This window comes from Chenopodium quinoa, unplaced genomic scaffold (assembly GCF_001683475.1).
Source record: "Chenopodium quinoa cultivar QQ74 unplaced genomic scaffold, ASM168347v1, whole genome shotgun sequence".
NCBI classification, from domain to species: domain Eukaryota; kingdom Viridiplantae; phylum Streptophyta; class Magnoliopsida; order Caryophyllales; family Amaranthaceae; genus Chenopodium; species Chenopodium quinoa.
In genome coordinates, this window is record NW_018745533.1 from 658,216 (window position 1) to 680,195 (window position 21,980).

The 21,980-nt window shown below is 33.5% G+C and overlaps 1 pseudogene; it reads right to left on the reverse strand.

Annotated features, from left to right (window-relative positions):
* Positions 1-2: 2 nt before the first annotated feature.
* On the reverse strand, positions 3-12,247 carry LOC110715871 (annotated as a pseudogene).
* Positions 12,248-21,980: the final 9,733 nt, after the last annotated feature.

Sequence of the window (21,980 nt, forward strand, 5' to 3'; positions counted from 1 at the left end):
TGCTTAGCTTTTTTCTTTTTCTTTTTTTCATTAATTTTTATTTTATTGGCAACTCTTTTTTCCTTTATTGGTTTGATTTTACCTATGAAAAAAGGGCAGTAAGTTGGCAAACATTAGCTGTTGGATTTAGTTTAAGACTAAATTAGACATGGCATGGTTTGGTGGAATTTGAATTACTCCCTCCGTCCCTTAATACAATGCCTCTTTTTAGCATTTATTCTTAACGCCTTGAGAGTATGGGTCGCTCATTAGCAAGATCCATAGTATAGTATATATACATACATAGTTTATCCATCTCGCATGTCAATTTTCCTGTAAACCATGGTAAAGTTGGTATACAGTTGTTTGGTTAAGTTGAGTTCTATTTGAATGGATGGTCATCTTTAGCTAATTGCCTAATTAATTAGATTTTTTTTTTCTTTATGTTTCTAGAGTTACAAAAGGAAATAGGAATATGTAACTAAGCTAATTGGCCACATGTTTCAATCATTATATCAGCTAATCTATATATAGGTCATATTCAGGTGATACACATAGTACTTTTTATTAAAGATGTTTTTGGTTGTTAGTTTGAGTCTAAATGATTTGTAGAAAGTTGCGAAGATTAGTGAAATAGACATAATTAAGCTTAGTCAAAGTTAAACATTATTAATTGAGATTTCACTCTGTTCACCCTAATTACTTATTTTATGTATTAAAAAGTTAAAATAGAGTATAGGTTAATAAGTTCAGAAACCTATTCACAAAAAATGAGAAAAATCATTTTATAAGATTTAAAATAAAAAATTTAAATAAGATATTGAGCATAAAAATATAGTCTAATATACCTCTCCAGCATAATCCTTATTATTGGGGCAATATTTTTGGTCGATGATAATTGGATTTCGAGCATTCTCCATTGTGAGATGATGAAACACAACATCGCTAACAAATCCATCATTTGGTATTCCCCAAAACTTAATTCTCACTCCATTCTCCGTATTGGTTTGTACCGTGACATTGTGAGCTTTTGCCTCATGTAACGTTTTTCCTAAACTCCCAATACTTATACCATGACCGGGACCACATGTGATATCTTGAATCCACAAATTTTTAGTTCCCGGTCCAATTGAGATACAATCATCTCTTGTAGCAATGTTTGAACTCGATATTGTAACATCAATTGATGATTGTACATGAATACCATCGGTATTAGGACTATAGCCCGAGGCAGAAATCGTAACCCCTTGCACTTTCACGTTTTGACAATCATCAATAACAATATATAACAATATGGTACAATTGACTGTCTAACAAGGTTATACCATTTATTTCAATTTTTTGGGAATTTACAAAACCTAAGCTCTGCAATTAAAAAAAAAAATCGTTGTATTAATATAAAAAAAACAGATTAATATATTCTATAGATTAATAAAAATAAATAAATCAGTTTCATGTTTTGAAGCATGTGATAATAAAATGAAAGATAAAAAAGGTTATTTTTCATTAAAATATATTGGGTTATGTTAAACAGATTAAATATTAAATTGCCAAAAATAATCCCAACTTTGCTCTGTCCGCTCAAAATAATCCCAACTTTTAAGTATTTTTTAATAATCCCAACTTTGTACTCCATCCGCCCAAATCAGTCCCAACCGGTCATTCAACTTGTTATTACAAGTTAACGGACACATGTCATCCTACGATTGGTTAAAATATAAAAAAAAATTAAAAAAGAAAAAATAAAAACTGAAAAATTAACCACCAGCCTTCAACCCAGCAACCCACACTGTCACACACACCCAGCCCACCACCATGCCTCCCACACGTGAGCCGCCACCCAGTCACCCTCTCCTGGCGCCGGCGTCGGCGCCGCCCTGACTACCGTCCCCCTTCACCTTAAACAACCTAAAAAAATTGTATTAAAAATTAAAAGAACTTTATGTTTTGGAAGATGAAGTTCGAAGGTAAGGAGATCAAAATCATCAATCTGAAATTCATAATCAATATCATCAAAGCAATCTTAATTTCTTTAAGGCAATAATCTAGAAAAAATGGTGAAGAGTGAACAAGATCCCACCAGACCCATTAGATACGATTTCATCGGGACGAAGATCGAAGCGTTAGGATGCAGTCTCAATGACGCTAACAATCTTGGTGTTGATAGATTAACCATAAGATATCAGTTTTTAAAGGGGAAGGGAGGGTAGGGGCGGCGACGACCGTGGTTGCTGGATCTGGTGTCGGCAAAGGGAGGGGAAGGGTGGCGCTAGCCGGAGAGGAGGGTCAGGGGCGGTACGCGCAGGGGTGATGGTGGTGGCTTTTTCTTAATTTTAATTTTTATTAATAAGTTAATAATAATACTAATATTAATAATAATTCTTTTTTTACCAATCTCGTAGTGATATGTGTATTTTATAACTAAGCAAAAAAATATTTACCTGTTTAATAGATCACCGGTCACTTGGGACCATTTTGGGCAAATGAAGTATAAAGTTGGGATTATTAAAAAATAATCAAAAGTTGGGATTATTTTGAGCGAATGGAGTAAAGTTGGGATTATTTTAGGCAATTTTCCCAAAAATAAATTCATAATCACAAGCTCTTTAGAATAAGTTAATAAGACAACATTAACACAATGAAATACCACGGAGTACAGTATATAATGAGATATATCATATATTCTTGAGATATATCATATATTGTATTTTAGGAAGATATTCATTCCCTAATATTAATATTTTAGGAGATCTTAGGATTCTAGGTTAAGGAAAGTTTGTAATGCTTATATATTTGGGGCTATGATTAATGAGAGGCAAGCTATTCTATTTCAATAAATTTCTAATTCTCTCTAATTTATCATGGTATCAAGAGCCGGTTGATTTTTTTAAAAACTTTTTTTTTATAGCCATGGAGCAGACTTCAAATCTGCAATTAAATTTCATCACCGAACACTCGAAGGTGCTTTCGGGTTTTGTGGGTAATGATAAATTTGATGATTCCTGTTGGATTATTGATACCGGAGCAACCCATCATGTTACCGGTAATAGTTCATGGTTGTTTGACACACAAATCATTGAATGTCCGGTTAGCTTACCGAACGGTGAACGTGTATTTGCTACCTTGGAGGGTTCCGTTTGTTTGTCCGATACAATCACAATCAATGGAGTTCTTTTTGTGCCTCATCTTCATTGCAATTTAATCTCTGTTACTCAACTTAGTGATCAATTAAATGTTGTTGTCCAATTTAACTCATATATGTGTGCTATACAAGATCGATTGAAGCAGCTGATTGGAATGGGACTTCGGCGGGACGAACTATATTATTTTAGCAAACTGGATAATATGCAACGTGTGTCTGTGGTTGAAGCTACATCAGAATTAGAGCTCTGGCATAGAAGAATGGGGCATCCTTCATAGAAAGTAGTTAAGTTGCTTCCTCATATTAGCAATAATAAAAGTGGTTTATCTAAGGGGTGTGAAGTATGTTTTCATGCTCAACAACCTAGAGACAAATTTCCTCTAAGTGAAAATAATTCTACTAGAATTTTTGAAAAAAATACATTGTGATTTGTGGGGTTCATATATATAGTCATGTTTCTTCGTGTGGTGCTCATCGTTATTTTTTTACTATTGTTGATGATTATTCTCGGGCTGTTTGGATTTATTTGATGCTTGATAAGACAGAAGTTTTTCAGATGTTTATGGCGTTTGTTGCTATGGTCAATAGGCAATTTAATCAAACAATTAAAATTGTGCAAAGTGATAATGGAACATAATTTAATTGTTTGAAGGATTATTTTGTTGCAACTGGTATTTTGTTTCTAACCTCGTGTGTAGGGACTCCTCAACAAAACGGGAGAGTAGAGAGAAAACACAAACACATACTAAATGTTGGTAGAGCCTTGAGATTCCAAGCCAAACTACCTATCTATTTTTGGGGTGAGTGCGTTTTAGCCACGACTCACTTGATTAATCAGACTCCTACTCCACTTCTTCAAAATAAAACTCCTTTCGAAATTCTCTTTAATAAACCTCCATCTTTGGTGCTATTCGTACTTTTGGTTGTTTGTGTTTTGCACACACTCAAAAGACGAGGGGGGATAAGTTTGCTAGTAGGAGTCGTAAATGTGTTTTTATGGGGTATCCCTTCAGTATAAAGGGGTGGAAGCTATTTGATCTCGAAACAAATGAATTTTTTGTCTCCCGTGATGTGAAATTTGTTGAAGATGTGTTCCTTATAGTTGCCCGGAGGTCGTTAATATTGATACTCCTATGGGTGATGCGGAGGATATTATTCATATGGATTTTGCTGATTATGATTTGAGTGATGATTTGGCTGCTAATCACTAGTAGAAAATATCAAAAAGGCACCCCCTAATTGGCACCGGTTAAGTCCAAACCGGTGCCAAAAATGGCCTACAAAATTGATGGGAAGCTGAACCAGAGTAAAAGGCACCGGTTCACTTCAAACCGGTGCCAAAAACATAAAAGCCACTGGTTTGAACCGGTGCCTTTTTGAACCAGAGCCATAAAAAAATTGAAAAAAAAACTGTTCCATTTAAATCCACGGATCCACCCCAACCCTAAAACTACTCCTCTCAGTACCTTTCTCTCTCCTCTCATCCTCTTTCTCTCTCCTCCTCTTTCTCCATTCTCGATCTCCTTCTCCTCCTTCTATAGTTCTATTTCTATTTATCTTTCTCGATCTCTTTCTTCTCCTTCTAATTCTCTTTAATTTTTCGATCTCCTTCTCTCTCACAACCACGAAGAACACATGCAACACCACTCCTCTCGATTTTCTGAGTTTTTGAAGACCACATGCAACACCGATTTCAATCGAATTTATGGGTTTTGTTTTAATTTTCTGGGTTTTTGTTTTAATTGATTTTTTGATCGATTTTTTTTTAAAATTTTAATCGATTTAAATTCTTTTTTTTTTGGGTTATTGGTTTGATCGATTTCAATCGAATTTCTGGGTTATTGTTTTGATTTCAATCGAATTTTCGGGCTTTTTTTTTTAAAAAAAATTTAATCGATTTTAATTTGAATCGAATTTTTAATCTATTTTTTTAATTTTAATCAAATTTTTAATTAATTTCGAATTTGATTTTTTTTCTCAGATTTTAATCGGATTTTTTTTCAATTTCAATTTTTTTTTGTTTTCTGGGGTTTTTCGAACACTGGGGTTTTTTCGATTTTAATTTTTTTTCGATTTCTAATTTTTTCTGGGTTTTTTCGATTTAAATTTTTTTCAATTTATGGGTTTATTCGAATACTGGATTTAAATGGATTTCAAATTTTTTTTTCTGGGTTTTTTTTATTTCAATTTTTTTTCGTTTTCTGGGTTTATTCGAATACTGGTTTTTTTCGATTTCAAGTTTTTTTTTCTGGGTTTTTTCGATTTCAATTTTTTCTGGGTTTGAATTTTTTTACAATTTTTGGGATTAACTTTCTGGGCTTTTTCTTTCGAAGTTTAGTTATATTAATCGATTTTTTTTTTTGTTTTAATTGGTGCAGGTATGTTATTTAGATCTGAAATCGAAGAAGCAAGATACAAGCAAGAATGAATGAGTTTTTTTTTATTTATTTATATTATAATTTTTTTTTAAAAAATTTATATTTTAATTTTTTTTTATTTATATGCTGTAATCAAAGTTTCTAGATGTTGTAATTTTTTTTGATCATATATATATGTTGTATTTATATGCTGTAATCAAAGTTTTTTTATATTGCAAATTTTCGATGATGATTGATATTCGCTTTATGTTTTGGTGTTGTCATTTATTTGTAGTCTATTTAATTTTTAGGTGGAATAAACCAAAAAATTGTATTTTTGGGCATTTTTGGCACCGGTTAACCGGTGCCAAAAACAACAAAATAATTTTTGTTGGCCATTTTTGGCCCCGGTTTGAACCGGTGCCTTATTAAACCACTTTTGGCACCCCCCACATTGACACCGGTTCAAACCGGTGCCTTAGGCCGGGTTTAAACCGGTGCCAATTTCATATTTTCACGTAGTGAATGAAGTTGAAAGGAAGCACATGAAGTGCCTTTACTCCATGATAACACGGAGGCAGCACACTCCACAGGCACCTTGCGGCAAAATGTTGCTGGCAGTAGGTGGGCTGCGGAGTCCCCTGCCCAGCAGTGCACCAAGCAGCAGCAAGCTGCCACTGCCTAGCACTCAGAGCAGCAACAAGCTGCCACTGCCCAGCAGCACACCGAGTGTAACACCCCCAAATCTCCCTCTACGGAAATACCAGTATAATACGCATAATTATACCGTAGAGATAGAGTTAGGCGTATTACCGCCGCGTTATTACGCAACGCTACTAAACTTACTAAACAAAACAATACTTTGCAGCGAAAACTTCAAAACTCATCTTATTAATAATAACTATAAATAGTAACCAATGTTATGAGTACTCAAAATAGATACAAAGACCATGATTCCTAATTTAGTGAAACCAAATCCCGAGACTCCAATGCATCATTTTATTCACTTCACCTGAAATAACACTGCTTACCATTACGGTAAACAGGGCAAACCAAAACAAATAAGAAGTACGGGTTAGAAAAATATGCTAAGTACGGTAAGTGCAAGATAATTAAACTCAATTTATTTGCAAACATGCTTTTAAACCAATTTCCAATAATTCCAAAGTCATGATTTAAAACCAATTCTCAATATTCCAATAACCAATAAAACCAATGCCAATTATTTAAAACCATTTCCTCATATTAAAAACCAATTCCTCATAATAAACCAATAAAACCAATTCCTCTCCTAAGTGTGCACACCCCCAAGCTAGTCTCCTTATGTTAAAAGGCTATTCTTGAGGAAAGACCCGGTCATACAAAGTCCAAGGCCTTATCAATAAACCAAATCCGCATAGTGGGATTACTAACATGCTTATAAAGCATAATAATAAATCAATGATTCAATAAATCCTCCTTTAAATCCAATAATTCAACCTTTAATGAAAACAATCCAAACTCCTTTTCAATAAATCCAACTTGCTTTCAAAATCAATCCTTTTTAAACATAAATAATAAATTAATTAATCAAAACATGTTATAAAAATCAATACTCCAATTTAAATATTAAAACCAATCCTTCAAACATACTTTTATTTCATAAACCATAATTCAATTCAATTTAATTCAAGCAACATAAATCGTTCAAACATTTTCATTCAAATCGATCACTTTCAAGGTATCTAGCCACCTAACGTACCTTGATCTTCGCTTAGCCAACAACACTTCAAAAGAACTCTCAAGTAGCTTGATCAAAAACACCCTACAAATAAATATAACCTTAATTAATATAACGTTATCAAATAATCATAAACAATTAAATTAAACCCTCCCAACTATATGTACATGAACTTTTTAAATTAATTCCACATAACATCATTAAAATATGATTTTATACAATTAAAACTTCTCATAATAATTTTATATTAATCTCCCATAATAATAATAATAATTGAATAAGAGAAAAGGAGAAGAAAGATAAGAAACCAAGGAGAAAGAAGAATTGGATTTTCGTTGGAAAAAGTAGGCATAACTTGCAGAGGCTATAACTCCTTTGTTATAACTCCGAATTGGGTGATTCTTGAGCCTAACATCAAGTATTTTTTCGAGAGGAATAATTTTCTGTGAAACGTTAATACCCCAAAACTAACCAGAAGTGCTCGAAAACTGGCTTCAAAATAATTTGTGTAAAATTGAGGAGAAGAAAAGAAGAGAATTGGTGTGAAGAATGTGAGAGGTATGAAGGGGTATTTATAGGCTATCTCATGCAAGAATTATGGTAGGAAAATATAGGAAGAAGTATGGTAAGTAGGGTTTAAGGGATTACTTGGAGAAGTGAATAAAGATTTAAGGAAAGTTTTAATATTGAAGAGATTGTGTATAATTGAATATGGAAGGTATGTATGTCATGAAAAATATTAAGAAAATTGGAATTACTTGGGGAATAATTAAGAAAAATGAATGGAAAGAAAATATAATGATTGGATATTAAAAAGATGGAGAATTAGAATTAAGGAAAATAAGAGATTTTAAGGAGATAATTAAAAATACAAATTACCAAAATATTTTTCCCAAAATCTACATGGGATGGCCGAAATTTTTGAGCTTTCCTAAGTTCATATTTTCAGCCCTCCTATTTAGTATTTAGGAAATTATTTTGCTAGTTTTATGGAATTAAAATAATTGTGTAAATAATATTTATTGTATAAAATAATTAAATGATAAAATATCAAATATTCACCAAATAATTTAACTAATAAAATCAGATTTTCACATAGGAAAACCCAAAATTTATTAGTCAAATAAATGGGATTTTTGGACTTATTAAAATAATAATAAAATATAGCTTTTGCCTTATTTAAAATATCCGAAATATCTAAATAATCCGGTTTTTAAAATAGGATAAATGGATAATAAATCTTATCCAAAATAATAATTTGTTTTTAAAATACTTTTTGCGCCAAAATTCAAATATCATTTTGGCTCCAAGATTAAAATAGTAAGTTGAATTACTAAAATACCATTTTTAGAAAATAATAATTAATTAATTAATTAGGAAAATACGGGGTATTACACCGAGCAGCAGCAAGCTGCCACTGCCCAACACACCGAGCAGCAGCAAGCTGCCACTGCCCAGCAACACACCGAGCAGCAGGCCGAGGCTGCCACTGCTGGGCAGTTCGAGTAGTTTCCTCCTATGGTACAACGAGATCAACATAACTTGGGTCGTGGTTTCTGTGATAAATATCCCTCAGTTTTACTTCGAGATTATGTAACACGCAGTTTTTGCTAAAAGTCCGTCTCCACCATCCAATCAGTCTTTAGGTACTCCGTATCCCTTAGCAATTATATACATTGTGACAAATTTTCTGTGAATTATCGGAAGTTTATTTCAGTTGTTGTTCAAAGGAAAGATCCGACAAGTTTCAAAGAAGCTATGCAATCTGAAGGATGGTGTAAGTCAATGAATGAAGAAATTTGGGCTTAGAGAACAATGGTACATGAACTTTGGAGCCTCTTCCCCCGGGTAAAAATGCTCTAGGAAGTCAATGGGTCTATAAGGCCAAGTTTCTTTCTAATGGAGAGATTGAGCGCCTCAAATCTCGTTTGGTGGTATTTGGGAATCATCAGAAAGCAAGTGTAGATTATGATGAGACATTTGCTCCAGTTGGTAAGATGACAACGGTTCGCACTGTTCTTGCTATTGTGGCCGCCAAGAATTGGGAAATTCATCAAATGGATGTGCACAACGCATTCCTTCACGGTGACTTAGATGAAGAAGTCTACATGAAATTACCTCCTAGTTTTCAGAGTTCGGATCCCTTCATTGGTTTGCAGATTGAGAAAGTCACTCTATGGTTTGAAGCAAGCACCTCGATGTTGGTTTGCTAAACTAACCACAACCTTAAAACAGTATGGTTTCAAACAATCTTATTCTGATTATTCCTTATTCACTCATACCACTCGTGATACTTAAATTACTGTTTTAGTATATGTTGATGATTTGATTATTTCTGGGAACGATTCCGCTACATTGACTGTTTTTAAGGCTTATTTGTGTGACTGTTTCAAGATGAAGGATCTCGGTCCTTTAAAATATTTTTTGGGGATTGAGGTGGCTCATAGCTCTGCAGGTTTATTCTTGTGTCAACGAAAATATACTCTGGATATTATTTCTGAGACAGGTTTGTTAGGCGCCGAGCCTAGTGGTTTTCCCATGGAGCAAAACCACAAGTTGGGTTTAGCCACAAGCACATTTCTCTCTGATGCGGAGTCTTACAGACGACTTGTTGGTCGTCTGATTTATCTTACTGTCATGCGCCCTGACTTGGCGTATTCGGTTCATATTCTGTCTCAGTTTATGCAGCAACCACGTAGTGAACACTAGGATGCAGCATTAAGGGTGGTTCGATACTTGAAAGGGACTCCCAGAAAAGGTATTTTATTGAGCTCTAATTGTGACTTATATCTGTAGGGTTGGTGTGATTCAGATTGGGCGGCTTGCCCCCTGACTCGACGATCTTTATCTGGTTGGCTAGTTTTTCTTGGTAAATCACCTATTTCGTGGAAAACCAAGAAGCAACCAACGATTTCTTTTTCTTCTTCAGAGGCCGAATATAGGTCTATTTCTTCGTGCTCTAAAGAGCTGAAATGGGTGAAGGGCTTGTTGTTAAGCCTTGGAGTTCAACATCCAAAGGCAATTAAGTTGTTTTGTGATAATCAATCGACTTTGCCTATTGCAAATAATCCGGTTTTTCATGAACGAACACAGCACATTGAGATTGATTGTCACTTTGTTCGTGATGCAATTACTGAGGGATGGATATCTTCATCTCACGTTTTGACATCTTCACAGCTTGCAGATATTTTTACAAAGGCTCTTGGAAAAACACAATTTGATTATCTTCTTTCCAAGTTGGGCACTTTTGATCCGAGCGCTCCAACTTGAGGGGGGGGGGGGTATTGAGATATATCTTATATTCTTGAGATATATCATATATTGTATTTCAGGAAGATATTCATTCCCTAATATTGTCTTGTGTATTCCTTAATATTCTAGGAGATATTAGGATTCTAGGTTAAGGAAAGTTTGTAATGCTTATATATTTGGGGCTATGATTAATGAGAGGCAAGCTATTCTATTCCAATTAATTTCTAATTCTCTCTAATTTATCAGTATATGACTATAAATCAGAATAACAACCCCAAATCCTAATAATGCTAGAAGGTAAAAGATTAAATAAAACTAATTAAATTTTTTTAATATAATTCTTTAATATTAAATATTAATTTGTGTGACCCTAACGTCTTTTTAATTTAAGTACGTTTTGAGTACTATGTCGAGTTACATAATAATTTTAGGACCGAGATCAAATAACATATAAAGATCTTTAATGTAAAAATAATAATAATAGGTACGTACTAGTTAAATTAGAGCATTACTTTATGTAAAAAATAAATAACTTACTTCCACACCACGAGGACATGCTTCTTTTCCAGATCGCTTACAATTCCATAACTTAGCTCCTGCTGCGTCAAACACTCCACCAGAAAGTGTAAGGCCATTGACATGCTCAAATAACACCCATGTTTTTGAGTTTTAAAGCACTCAAAAATTACTAGGGGCTTTAAGGGTTTCATTAATAACAAAATTAATCTTACTACTTTGACATCCCTTTCCAGAAAACTTAAGGGATTTTGGAACAAAGTACTCTCCTTCAGGAATATGAATTGTCGACTCGCCCGTTGAATTACAAGCTATATTCCAAGCCGCCTCCAACGCCTTAGAAGAGTCCGAATTCGAATTGGGTCTTGCCCCAAGAGTTACCACATCATAATAATTATAAGTTGCGGTAACAGACTTTAGGTTAAGGATCACCAAAATTATTGACAATGTACAATTATGATCTTCATAATTTTTATTATGTAACAAACAACGATTGAATGTGTAAAATTTAGGTGCGCTACTGTATAATTATTAAGAGAAAGAATATGTGAAATTTTGGAGGTTGAATTATTAATTTATAGATGTTGGATACTAGTTCCATAAGCATACAAATACGTACAATGTATGATTATGGATAAAATTGTTTTTAGTCTGGATGATTTGATAAATTTTCATAAGATTCTAATTATAATACGAAGTACTAGTTTTCCTATAAATTGATAAGATAAAAGATTAAAAAAAACATTTAACTTATTTATATCTAGAGCTACAATTACAAGTGATAAATTTGATGTAACTATTTTAAATTTTAATCATTATGTGTGAAGTATTAAAACTATGTCATAACTCAAATAGAGTTTTAGGAGAACTGACAATACCCGTTCAAAAAAAAAAAAAAAAAAAAATAAAATAAAATAAAGGAGAATTGACAAGAAACAAGGCTGAGAAGTAAAAAAGATTTAATAAACCTATTCACTTCTATTTGGTTATCATGCCCTATATTCGGAATTGGCTAATTTATGTAGGAATTGGCTAATTTATGTATATTGTTGAACTATCTGAGTACTAAGAAATTTGCTAGTGCGGCCACAATTGCTACATATATGTATATACAACAGTGACTGCACAAGCTAAGTAGTCTATTGAATTTAATTAAGAAGATATCAAAGTTATACATCTTTTGTTTCAGGGGATTTGTTTGTTTAGTCTGCTATTAGTGATCGATCGAGAACAAATTTGATGGCAATTGATCAATCTGTAGTATGCAATTAACAAACCCATTTGATCGAGAGCTTTATTTGATGCTTGGAAATCGCTAAGTTTTCGTGCCTTTTTTCTTCCTGGCATATCATATTGATTAAAAACATAGTAATCTACTTTGGTATTTCATGCAGAATTATATTTTTATAGTTAAGATATGAGCAACTGTATTAGAAAAGATAAACACATCATTAGTTATTTGATTTGCATAGTACTCCATCTATTTCAAAATACACCGATTTAATTGGCATATTTGCTAATGCAGAACTTTGACCAATGATATCTTTATTTAATTATTAACTCGAGAATGCCTCGGGCGATGCACCGGATATAATGGACGTTGGACTTCGGCCGGAGACATAATTACTTGTCTATTTTAATTAGATACTTTATTACTCCCTCTATTTTTTTATAAGCTAGAGTCAAATTTATACATTGTCGAGACATAAATTTGACTATCAATATTTTTTTAATAAAAGATTAGTAAAAATTAAAAATTATGAAAAAAGTAATTTATAAAAGTAGACCTTATGACAAATCCAATAATATATTATATGATAATTTTTTATATGATGGAAAATGATAAACATAGCCCATGTATAAGAAGCTAAAAATGGAAATATTGAGAAAAAATTGACATTAATAACACCGATCTGCGCGTGATTTTGTCGTCAATTCCCAACTTAATTCCATTTTGGGCAGTATATTTAATACTTATACATAGCCCTAAGAGCTACATATATCATTAGCCTTACATTATATACTATATGAAGCCCGTGCAATGCATGATTTGTTTGATTTTTTAAATATATATATATATATGCTAAAATTTCTTATATATTTAGATAAAATTCTTGATATCAAAAGATAATATTTTATATTTAATTTATTTAAACTAAAAAATCTCATTGGCCAATTTTGCTTACGTTTCATTAAAAATTATTTAATTCTAAAAGAAATTAATAATCTCGTATCTAATTTTCTACCACTAAAATTTATTATCCTACATGGCGTGCTGAATAAAAATTAAATCTTACGCGGATTTCTAAAAACTCGGTAAAAAACTCCACTTTATATATATACTAGTTTTGTGCCTGTGCGATGCTCGGGGTGTTTATTGAATTTTAAGATAAATTTTTAATCTATATGTCAAATTTAAAATATACCATTGATACGTTTATTGATGTGCTTTTGTGACGATTTGCTATCTATTAGGCATGTAATGATTAATACTAATGTTAGTGGAAGTGTTCGATTTAATACATTAAAAAAAAGCAAATAATAAATTAAATAAGATAAATGTTCAAAGCCCGTTGGGTTGACTCAAACCCAAAACTTTGGGTAAGGGTTGAACATTTCTTGACTCGTAACCTAAAGTGACCGAATCCGAGATGACTCATAACCCGACCCTAATTGACAGGTCTCTGTAGTAATAAAATTCTATTAGTTGTGAAGTATATTATTTAAACCAATTAGTATACATTATAAATAGATGTTTTACGCTTTAAACTAATTCTTTCGTTCCAAAAAAATATTATGACATAAAAAAAATTTATATGATAATTTTTAGAATTATAATCTAATAATTTTTAAGAATAAAATTATAATTCAATTTGTTTTCCAAAAATAAAATTCTAAACTTTAAATTTTATCCTAAAATTCTATCCAAATGGAATTCTAAATTAACTTTTTTTTAATCTTATGAAGTCTATTTAATTCTATCCACCGTGACGCGACACTTGGTGAAAAGTTGGAACGCCAAGTGTCGCATATATATATATATATATATATATTTTAGATTGGTAAAAACTTAGTCAATGACGACATATGAATAGTGAAAAATTTAAACTCTAGCTTATGAAAAAAGCGGAGAGAGTTTTTTTTTAAACTAAATATTTTGTATGGGGATAAAGAAACATTAATTAATTATGTCATTGTTGTTATTAATGTATCATGTTCGTATCCTTCCCGAAGAGTTAAGGTCTGTTCACATTTACTGAGCTGAACTGATTGAAACTGAAGTGAATAGGCCCTTAACACTTGAAAAAGAGATGATAACCTTTTGTAGCACGTCACCTGAAAAAACCTAACTCTTTGTGGCTTAATATTGTTAGGATCTCATGTACCAATATACGAAAAATATTTAAGGCTTAACGTTTTTGTTACGGGCTTTGTAATTAACTTTGAAAGTTAGCCCATACGAAACAAAGTTATATCTTTTATTTTTAAGGAGAAAGACCCTGATCAAACCTCAATCCTCACATTTTTTTTATATGTTATTGCAGGTCAAAAACTTTGAGAGTAAGGGGGGAAGGGTAAAGGATCCCTATCCTCAAAATGTCTCTATTGGGGATTCGGGATTGAACCCCCAACCTCAAGGTTAGAAGGTGCAATTTTTCTCACTACACCTACCTTATCTTGGTATGAAATAAAGTTATACGTTGTTGTAGACACCCATTTGTGACTCTCCAAAACCAAACCCAGTGATGAGTACCTTTCACGTCGAATCATAATCGAATGAAGTGAAAGTGTGGAAAGTTTAGTGTTGCGGGTAGTTTTAATTTTTTTTCTTTTCTCTCTGTTTTTGAAAACTTATTTTAAGAAAACAGCCAATCCAGTTTGGTTGGTCCATGATATGGGTCCAATAGTAGTGTAGTTGGATGGGGCTTGACAAGAGCTTTCCAACGATATATTATAAGCTCAATTCCGATGAATATTGAGGAAGTTATGGCCAAATTACTGAACTGGGCCCGGTTTGAGCCTTATATGCGGCCCAATGATCTAGGAGAGGGCCTAATATAGATTTATTATTCCTAATGCAATTAGGAATGGTTTTAGTCTTCTAGATTCTTCTAGAAGGTTGTTTTCATTCCTAATTCAATTAGCATTGATAAATTGACTTTTGTTGACTTTTCAGAGTTTTAATTAAAATCAAAGAGTATTTTTGAGGAAAAATACGATTTTATCCTCCTGTACGGCAATTTCTATCTGATTTAAGAAAACGCGTGAATTTCCAGATCAGCGCCAAACGCCAGCTGTAGCGCCTGGCGCTAGCATTGGCGCCTGGCGCTAATGTTGGCGCCTGGCGCCAATAGCCAGCGTTGGCGCCAATTCAGTTTGATGTGCGCCAGAACTCTGTTTTGATATTTTATCTTTTTGGCTGATTTTCTCTATAAATAACGTATTAAAAACTCCGTTTTCATTCACGAATTCTCATTAATTCTTATTCTCTCTTTCACCAACTCTCATCAAGATTCTCTTGATTACTCTCTCTCTCTTCTTTTCTAAACTAGCCATATTCGAAGTTGCCTTCGCCCTAGACGTGAAAGGTTTAATTTCTGAGGGTTTGGTCCCAAATCTCTCTTTCAATTATTTAATTGTAATTTTATTATTGTTTTCCTTGAAGTTACTAACGTGTGTATTTTGTTATTAGAAAGAGATACGAGGCATCAAAGTAAGTACTTTAATGGTTTTTATAGGTTGTTATTATGATATTCCTAGTATCATGTCTAGGGTAATTTTAATATCAAGTATGATTAAAAGTATGATGCCTTCTTATGTTCTTCCTAATATTCATGTTAGTATCATGTTAGGGTTAAAGCTTTGATTTTTATTGCTTAGTGACATGCTAGGGTTTGTTATTAATCTTGTTAGTGTCATGCCTAGGATATTGCCATTATTATGCTTTAACATGATTATGTTAATTATGATTATAATTGTTATAATTTATTATCGTGATTATTTTAATTATTATTTATGATGATAATTATATTGCTTGATTTTTATTGTTATCGCTTGATCACACCTTTTATGCATGTTTAAAGGTGTAGGCGTCGCTCGAAGTGCGCCTACGTTAAAAGCATGTGTGAATATGCTTGACACTCTTAGGAAGTAGGAATTGACATATACGATTAGGACAAGGAAAGTAGGGAGCCGCCAACAAGTTTTTAAGGAACTTGTAAACCGTTCACGGATCATTTAAGGCAACCACGAATAAAGGGACAACGATAGGCAACAACAATTGACCCGTGAAGGTTACACCCCATTCATAATCCATGAGATTACTAACTCCATATGGTTTGGAACCATGAAAGGAGAATCGGGGATGATGGTACGAAGTGAGTCATGGAGTCACATTCGCCCGTATTGGCCTCTACTCGATTCTTATAGTGAAAAGTGATCCATGCGATCTCAAAGGCATACAAACAGAGATTCAATTTGCTCCAAACTATTATTAGGCTAAATTGGTTGAATATTAATGCAACACATAATTCTAAAATATTGTGATCACTTGATTAAATAGCAAGATTAAAAAGGAACCTAAACCGGTTGTCCAAATTATCTTATTAGTCGTGATTTTCAATTACATATTCCCATTAACATGAAATATGGTGATCATAACAAATATAATAGAGTAACATCAATATTGGAAGCAATTTAACAATAATAGTGTTAGTCAAATCAAATATAAAATAACCTAATCATGATACTAGCAATATAAAATAAAATAAGAGTAATTAAATTAATTAATTACTCACATTTCGCGCGTTCCTTTAAATTGATACATCATGAATAAACTGTTAGTAATTTAAATAAAAATATAAATCAAATGGAAATTAAATTAAATAAAAAGTAGAGTTGATTTGGTCCAAACCCTCAGTTATTTGTACCTTTCACGCCTTGGTTTAAGGACGGAACCTCGGGTTAAGTATAGACTCCTTGGAGTGCTTAGGGGAGTTATTATGGAAGAATAAGGAGGTTAGAAATTAGGTTAAAGAGAGAGAAGAGAATTATTTTTGGTGTAAGGTGAGAGAGAATGATTATTAGTGCCCCGAACTACAGAAAGGGGGGTCCTATTTATAGGGAAAATGAGCAGAGGGAACACGCGGAACCCTAAAAAGATAAAAACCCTAAAAAATAATACCGTGTCATGGCAAAGAGCATCGTGAAATGGTGACAGGCACCGTTAGACGGGGGAAGATCCCGTGACACGGGGAAAAACTGAGTGACGCGGGAAATAATTAGGTTACGGGAAGTGAAAACGCGTTTAGGGATTACGCGGAGAAAACACGGAGCAATCCCGTAGCACGGGATGTGCGCCGTGACACGGGAAGAAATGCCGTGACACGGCATTGTCCACCGTGGCACAGTTCAGTATGCCGTGTCACGGTGTAAAAAGTACACGGAAATTACACGGAATATTCCTGTGTCATGGAATGGGCACCGTGACACGGGAAATTGCACCGTGACACGGTGCAAAATCCCGTGACATGGAGGAAAATTGTGCAGAATTACAAAGATGGGCACCGTGTCACGGGAATAAGCCCCGTGACACGTCAGCTTTTGCCGCGTCGCGACATTTTTGCTGTTGCGCGGTAATTTTAGTTTTTTTACCCGTTTTTTAAAATAATCATAACTTTTGATCCATAACTCGGAATAAGGAATATAATATATCATTGGAAATCTTATCAAGTCTTATTTTATAACCTAATTGGAATCAAGTCAAAATAATATGTATATTTTGAGATATGGCTGTTTTAGTGGAAGGGTGTCGGTTTTAGGCCGAGTTTAGTGTTTTGGTCATATCTTTTTCATTATAGCTCCGAATTAGGCTTATGATATATGGTTGGAAAGCTTATTTAAAGGCCTATCCAACAAAATAATAATTGGATCAAAATTGTATAGCCATAAAATCAGTTTCTCTCAGTTTTGCGATGTGGACACGAAAAGTGGAAAATAAGTTATGGTTTAGGGAAATGAGCTAGAAATTGGATTGGTTCATGAAATATATTGGATAGAACATGGATTTAAGCACTCCAAAGATTAAATACTCAACTCGACCAATAATGGCGGTGAAAGTTGTTCATCAACGGGTTTGGTTTTGGGGAGACATTTTTAGGTGTCTACAAAAGGGAATTGGTACTTGTAATCACGCTTAATAAGATAATTGATAATCTTATTTAGGGTTAATTTGATTATAATTCAAGTGATCGCTAATAGTTTATTTGTGCATTAATATTCAACCAACATAGATAAACAGGTTTAGGGTTAATCCTATTGATTGTATGTTAATCAGAAAGCGCACATGAATACGATCAGAATAAAGTAGAGGCCTATTATTAGGGCAGGTTCAATCTCTTTTAGGTTGGATTTGTACCTTCATCCCGAACCCTATTTTGGTTCAAGACCTTATGGAGTTGACGATCTCTTGGATCGTTAAGGGGTGTAACCTTCACCTCGTGAACGGTTTACAAGTTCCTAAAAAAAACTTGTTGGCGACTCTTTTGCTCTATCTTCTTTCCCTTTGGACGCCACCGTACTTTAGTGTATGATCACAGTGGGGTTCAAGATAGGGGATTAACGCTTGAAATATTCCCTACAGTTGTATATACTATACACAGTACACTATACCCTAACATGTCTTTTTTAAAACATTTGTTTGGACCTGTTCTAATTTTAATAATTGGACCCTAATAAAAAAAGTTGCCATTTTAACTCGTCTACTAGAAGTTTTTTAAGACTGTAATTAATACTACAATTGAACAAATAAAAAGAAAACTGTGAAACAAAAATAATTAAACAATAGTGCATTGCACCTAGAACACACAAATGAAATAATGAACAAATTACAAACATTATCAATTGTTCAAATTCCAAATATTAAAATCCCCATTGCCACTAATCGCAGTTACAAGTTAATACTCCATCTGTCTCTTTTTTTTGTCCCATTAGATTCGTACGGACTCCAAGACACATCTTGTAACATAAATTACTTTTTTTTTCTATCCATGTAAAGTTATAAAAATTTGATCTTAATTAATGAAATATATAATGAGACGAATCCAACAAGACCCCATATGACTATATTACCTCTTATTAATTAATGGAAATTTATAGTCAAAGTTTTTGAAGCTTGACCCCATTATTTGCAAGGAAAACTTTTGTATACACTCGGTTTGCAGTAATATTAGTATACATCGAACAGTATAAGGGTAACTTTTATCTAATTTTAAGGTAACTTTTTGTCTTTTTTGGGTAACTTTAAACATAATACAATTTTATATAAATAGACAACAAGATAAGTTTTATAAAGGTAATTTAATTACATTCAATCACTAATAACTGATTTTTAGTCATAAATAGGGACAGAGGGAGTAGTGTGTTATCGATTTCTTTTACTTACCCCTTAAAAAAATATGTAGGGGGACACTTCACCTTATTTTTGCTGAACCAAAATTATTTTTGCTGAACTAAAATTATTTTTGCTTAACTTAATTTTTTTATTGAACTTAAATGTTTTTACTGAACTCAAAATTATTTTTCGATTATCTGTTATATTTCTTCGTTATAGTTACTAATTTTTACTGAATTGAAATTAATTTTACTAAACTAAAATTAATTAAACTGAACTGAAATTATTTTTATGAATTGAACTTACTTATACCTACGTTTTTCGACGTATTTTTTCCGTCGAAAAACGCAGTTTTCTAGTAGTGCAACCCTGACCGAACCCACACTCAAACCCACCCACCTAACAACCCTCAACAGGGAAGACCACCACCACCAAACCCAAACCCACTTAACCCAAACCATGACCGAACCCTCACCAAACCCCACCAAACCCAGATCTACCCTCCTAAACACCCAACCCTGACCGAACCCACACTCCAACCTACCCACCTAAAACCCTTAACACGTAAGACCACCACCACCACCACCGAACCGACAATCAAACCCGCCAACCTAAAACCATCCTAAAATTAAATTAAAAAAATCAAAAACACAAAATAAAAACATTAAAACGCACCTTAAAAATCAAAAAGCTTTGAATTTCCCTCGAACTTGGTTTAACAAGGCCAAATTCGACCATGAAAAAAACTATATCTAGCATTTTCATGATCGAATTTGACCTTAAAAACCATTAATTTGTTTTAAACCATCACCATAAATGAAAGAGCGTCAGAAGAGAAAGGGGAGGAGGAGAGGATATAGAAAGAGAAGATGAGAGGAAGAGAGGGGAGAAGGAGAGGAGATAAGGGGCGTCAGAAAAGAGGGGAGGAGGAAAGGAGAGAGAAAGAGAAGATAAGAGGAAGAGAGGAGACAAGAGAGGCGGAGGAGAGAGAGAGAAAGGTGAAATGAAACGGGCCGGGGAAGGGGGAGGCCCGCCGTTATAATTAGGTTTTGGGTTTTTTTTTGTTTTTTTTATTTAACTATATTCCGTCGAAAAGGGGGTTAAATTATGTCGTAAATTTCCGACGGAATTAATTTCGGTCGGAAATTTCAAAAGGATTTTAATCCGTTGGAAAATATACCATTTAGTCGTAAATGGTATATTTTCCAACGGATTAAAAATTCGTCGGAAATTTCCTATGGATTTGAAAATTCATCGGAAATTTCGTACTTTCCGACGAATTTCCGTATCAATCGGAACAGTTCTGTCAAAATTGGCCTGTTTTCTAGTCAGTGAATTGGGACACAACAAACTCACTTGCAAGAATGAAGCTTTAGGTGATCCAAGAAGTTGACAAAGGTGGCAGACCACCTTTAGGCACACCTTGGGTTAAAGAGCAGAGGAAGAAGAGACAAGTCAGGGCAACCAGTAAGGTAAGTTATTACAACTGAATTTGTGAAGGATTTAATTTACTGCCTTTATCACTGTCTGACTTTGTTTATATCTTCTGTGACAGGTGGTTGCAGGTGGAACCCAACAAGCTGCTTCTTCTTCTCAGCCTCCATCAAAGTCTATTGCTGACCACCCACTTCAATCCACACAACAAAGTCAAAACCAACCTCCACAACATAATCAAACACCAAGCAGGGCTAGGGAGAAGATTCCTGTTAGAAAGGGGAAAACAAATACTATAGGTAGCCTTTATATGTAGTATTAGTGTATATTTGAACAAGTGATGTAACTATGTGGTCTGTATTTTTTTGGGATTGATGGTTAAAGCAGCACATGTTCGCTTTTTTGAACTATGGTCTGCTTTTGGGAATGATATTTTGTTGTATAAAAATATGACTAGGTTAACATGATTAATGAAAGTACCAATCATGGTTTTTATGCCCAAATTCTTTGTGTTATATTGCACATACAATGTAAACATTATACTTTGTACAAAAAGTGAATGAAAGTGTCAATTACTCATTAAAGGATCCAAAAGGTACATTTGTGTTCATTCAATCTATCACACTTCATTCTAGGCAACAAATTGCTTCATTCTAAGCTAATTCAACAAATGGAATTCACCAACAAGGTTTCACCAACATCTAAACTAATCTAAACTAATCTAAACTACCTAAACATAATAACAACAACAACCACAAACATAGCAGACAACAAAATGCAGGGAGCATGAGTCCATGCTTTTTCATCATTGTCAATTGAGCCTTGAATGCTTCATTCTCAAGTTCAAGGCAGCCTTTTTCAACTTTTACATCAGCCAACTCCTTCTAAATCATCCTCAACTCAATCTTTTGCATGTTCACATTAGCCATTAGTGAATTAGTCACATCCTTTTGCCATTAAGTCATTTCAATGTCCACCCATTTGAAATAGTCATAACCCCTGCGATTAGTGTCTTGCTCGTAAAATTGGCAAGCTTGAAATATTTTCCCTGGATTCTGCTTAGTCCATCAAGTGAGATTGGAAGCTGGATATCCACACTTGCAAATGTGAAATTGTGTCTGCAAAAATCAAACATTTACCAAGCGATAACTACTTGTAAGTTAGAGAACAAGGTGATGATGCATAATT